Source organism: Palaemon carinicauda, chromosome 45 (genome assembly GCF_036898095.1).
Source record: "Palaemon carinicauda isolate YSFRI2023 chromosome 45, ASM3689809v2, whole genome shotgun sequence".
Classification (NCBI taxonomy): domain Eukaryota; kingdom Metazoa; phylum Arthropoda; class Malacostraca; order Decapoda; family Palaemonidae; genus Palaemon; species Palaemon carinicauda.
The window spans coordinates 28,695,342-28,700,341 of record NC_090769.1 but is presented as its reverse complement, the minus strand read 5'-3'; the positions used below and the strand labels follow the sequence as shown (position 1 = coordinate 28,700,341).

Below are 5,000 nucleotides of genomic sequence, written 5' to 3'. Positions count from 1 at the left end.
GTCATCCGCGGAGACTCCATTTGCTCTTTGGTAGAGCTATCGTCACACCAGTTCTGGAAAGTGCTCTGGATTACCAGGAATTAAGTTCATATAGACCTATTTCGAATCTATCTTAGTAGTTCCCAGGTAACAACCCCTAGCTGTTGGGGCTTGGACCCCCTTCCCAGGTCAAAACCCATAGCTGTGGGGGCAAGCATCCGGGACCAACCTTCCCAGGTCACAAACCCACCTAACCTATCCTGGTAGTTCCAAAGTCACAACTAGCATGTTACAAAACGTGATTATTGAACACATGATTTCTAAAAGGGTATAGAACCTAACAAACCTACCTAACCTAACCTAGTAGTTCCCAGGTCACAACTCGTGGCTGGTTGGCTTGGACCCCCTTCCCAGATCACAACCCCTAGCTGTGGGGGAGAGGCCCCCAGACTCCCCTTTCCAGGTCACTAAACGTGATTATTTAACACTCTTGAAATTTGTAAAAGGGTACAGAACCTAATAAACCCACCTACCCTAACCTAGTAGTTCCCAGGTCACAACCCCGAGCTGTGGGGCTTGAACCCCCATTCCCAGGTCACGACCCCCCTTCCCAGGTTACAAAACGTGATTATTTAACACTTGAGATTTGTAAAAGGGTACAGAACTTAATAAACTCACCTAACCTAACGTAATAGTTCCCAGGTCACAGCCCCTAGCTGGGAGGTTTGGGCCCCCTCCTCAAATTACAACCACTACCCGGGGGGATGCTCCCTGGTCCCCTTTCCCAGGTCACAAAACGTGAATATTTAACACTCTTGAGATTTGTAAAAGGGGTACAGAACCTAATAAACCAACCTAACCTAACGTAATAGTTCCAAGGTCACAACCCCTAGCTGGGGGGCTTGGGCCCCTTTCCCAGGTCACAGCCCCTAGCAGGGGGAGAAGCCTCCTGGTCCCCCTTTCCCAGGTCATAATAAGTGATTAACACTCTTGAGATTTGTAAAAAAGTACAGAACCTAACAAACCCACCTAACCTAACCTAGTAGTTCTCATGTCACAACCTCTAGCCGGGGGGCTTTGACTCCTTTTCCCAGGTCACGACCCATAGTCAGGGGGCCAAGCCCCCAGGACCCCCCTTCCCAGGTCACAACCCCTAACCAGGGGGGGCCAAACCCCAAGGACAACCCTTCCCACGTCACAAACTAAAAGTAATTCACCCATAAATCCTTACATAATAAAAAAATAAAATCACAAATAATTCCTTACCTTATGATTGACACCTACGTCTCTTTCTTGTCTTGGCAATCTTTACATAAATGTTGTATTAGTAAAGTTTGCCCCATGTATTTCTATAATAATGCCAATTTTCGAAATAGATTGTAATTCTCTCGTCAGACGTTCCTGTTTGGTCGCTCCTACAAATAGCTCCACAGCACTCGCAACACTTTTCCTTAAGAATTAAATTATGTCGTTGAGAATATTCAACCATTAGTTCAATACCGCCACTAGAAAAATAATGATAAAATTCTTCATAACCAACACTGCACTGCACACGATCCGAAGGTATTATGTTTTTGTCAAAATTAACGACGGAAGGGGTAGTCACTGCCTTTGCCATAGCTACAACAAAACGAAATCCGAGTTTCCCTTCAATTATTCGAAGTATTCAGTCAATCGCGGATACCAGTGGACGTCAAGGTAACTTTATTACTCCGCTTAAATCCTAGTAAAACTTTGTTTTCGACTGAAATCGTTCGTAATTGGATATGAAACCATTACGTCATAATGATGTCACAGCTCTCAGCCAATAAACTGTAATTGGAACTGCTTGTGTAAGAAAGTGAGAAACGGCTCATTAAAAGTAAACATTGCCGTAGAGGAACCTTTTCTTCCTACTTAGGAAAATTTCGAGATAAAAACTTATCAACCTCATTTAATTCCACCTCGTTCAATTTCTCATATAAAAACTATACTTTTTATATAGCTTTTCACACGCTCTTTCCATATAGGTGATTATTGTTTTGTAATATAGAATACGGTATGCCTCTGAAGTTTTACCGATCATCCCCATATTTTGTGCAATTTTTCATGGATTTATTATGCGTCTCGGGGAATAATGTATGGAGAAGACAAAGTAAGTTTTACCCTTATTAATCGATTCGCCAGTAAATTTTCCTCATCCAAACCCCTGCTTCCCACTGGGTGACCCCCATTACCGTAAGATATATTAGGGTATATCTTAACTTTTTATTTGAGTCTTTCTATATATACCCCAATTTTCTTATTAGTTAAGTTTGCCCCGTGTTTTACTATAATAATATCACACACACACACACACATACACACACACACACACATATATATATATATATATATATATATATATATATATATATAAATATATATATATAGGGAGTGGTTCAAGAATCTACGAAATGTGGCCACTGTCACATTTAAAGTAAGACTGCTATCCGTGCAGACTACACCTACAACATTAGCCTATTTTTACAAACTATCAAATCGAACCTTACTATTGCTTTCTTTATATTGCAAGCATTCTCTAGCTTCTCGGATATAAATTTTCTTTCTCTGACCACCTCTTCCAAAGCCATTTCCAACTCTTTGGAAATATCCGTCTCCCTAAAATTCTTCTCACCAACCTCTTGTCCTTCAGTCTTCCGAAATAACCCAACGATCTCAAACAACACTGGTCCCGTTCTAACTACGCTAACCACTCTACTATCATTACGTATCTTTACATTCCTCACTCTTTTGATTCCTCTTACTCCAAGTTAATTATTTACTGTTTCTTGAAAACTTCAACATCTTTTATTCAAAATATTTCCTTTAAAAAATGGTTGAAAAAATCTTTTCAAACATTCGAAATATTTTCACACTCCCTCGATACTCACGGGAATAATCTCATTCCCCATTTCACCAACTGATGTTACAATATTCCTAAATATAATTATGGTAAAGCTCCATCAATCATATAACGTCTGATTAACCTACATTGTGTTATTCTAAGATTTTCTAATTGCTAAGCTTCAATGCATTCATCTGGCAACAGATGAATTTCTCTACATCATTGCTAATTAAAATTGTAATCCAACATTTTGTATTTATTTCTAAGGTCGGTCTTTTCTCTTACATTCTGTATAACGCCATCTAATATATCTACAGATAAATTTTGAGTGTAACCGGCTGCACAATCTTATTCTAAAATATTCTCTTATTAACATTCACTACTATAAATGCATAATTTCAAATGAATAATGTAACTATAAAACAAGCTGAAACATAAAACATGAACTACTGACAAGAGACAATTAGAAAAAAGATAGAATCAAGTATCGCAAAGTAAAGACGATGGAGATCGGAGAGCAATCATGACAGCTTCACTTACTGCAGGTAATCAGGAGCAATTCTATCTGGAGAGGAAAAGTCTCTCTGCTGCTGAGGCGGCGGCTGCTGTGGCTGTCGCTGTTGGATGATGGACTGGTCCAGGGAGACGATGCGGGCGTCCAGGGTGGCCACCTGTTTGGCTGTCGGAGACAGGAGTGAGAGATAGCAGTTAGCTAAAGTACATTTCGATTAGTACGTGAAGAGAATAAGAATGATCATTCAGTTACTTATGTTGACAGATGAGGTAATTAAGATTTGTATTATGTACAGTTGATATTAGATAACGATTAGTGTTACTGTATTTATGGCAGTTAATTAATGTACGTGGTCGGCAGGTATAAGTTGAAGAAAATTGATTATGTTGAATCTCTTAAAGGGAAAAATGGGATTATTTGGCAATTAAGATTCACTGACATATAGTCATACTTGAGGAATGCAATTAATAAATAATATATGGTTTAGATACTAATTATTTATAAATACACTACTATGAAGGATACAATAATATATGATTCGTAAATGATGCATGGTGAATTATATCTTTATCTAAATACAATGCATAATCAGCTGAAGGGAGAATTCCTAAAGGAAAAAAGTTGATGAAAACTTTTTTTTTTTTAAACTTGCTTCCTTTCATGTTGTTAAAAGGTTAATGCTGCGTTTTCCTTAGTTCAAATACCAAATTCTTAGAAAAACTAAAATAGAATTTTGCTCGGTGTAATACCAATTATCATATGGAATTTCTTTAGATCTAAGTTGAATTCTACAATAATGTATTTGTAGCTTAGTAAATGTAAGCAAAGTTATTAAGAATTTTATGTTTTCAAAGTATTCTCATAATTTCATATACAAAGTCATGCCTAACATTAAGAATTTTACATTTACAAAGTGTTCTCATAATATCCCATAATTAAGCACACTATGTGACTCATGGAAGTACGAAGGCAATATAAGGTGTCAACATAAGTATACATTACTAATACACACCTAATACCAATGAACTCAAAATGAAATTAACATCAAAACGTAAAAACTAATATACAGTATACCACAAGCTGTTACATTTCTGGATACAATAACTGAAGGGAAAAATAGCCGGCAGAATTTAAAAAAAAAAAAAAAAAGGGGGGGGGGTTTATTTAGTGGCCCACGTCAAGAGGAAAACAAATGTCTCTTAAACAGATCCAATAAAATTTATGGAAATAATAACTGAAAGAAAAAATAACTTCCAGAATAAAAATAAAATGCAAGACACTAGGTGACCCATGTCAAGAGGAAAGAAGTCTCTTAAACAGACTCAATAAAATTTCTGGATGTAATAACTGAAGGGAAAAATAGCCTGCAGCAAAAAAAAAAAAAAAAAAAAAAAAAAAAAAAAAAAAAAAAAAAAAAAAGGGGGGGGGGGAGGACATTTGGTGACCCATGTCAAGAGGAGAAAAAGGACCTCTTAAACAGATCCAATAAACCATGAGTTGGTGAAAGAAAAAAAATCTTCCCAAGAGGATTAAGAAGTCTGGCAATTTTACGCTAGAACACCCAAGAGGGATTTTTCCATGGACCGAAATGGATTAATTCCATTGTATACCAAAGTCTGATTTTCATCACAGCAATCCTTA

General features: G+C 37.2%; 1 pseudogene; it reads right to left on the bottom strand.

Annotated features, from left to right (window-relative positions):
* The window catches only part of LOC137634872 (fibrinogen C domain-containing protein 1-A-like), a 527,818-nt pseudogene that overhangs the window by 123,079 nt on the left and 399,739 nt on the right, over positions 1-5,000 (bottom strand).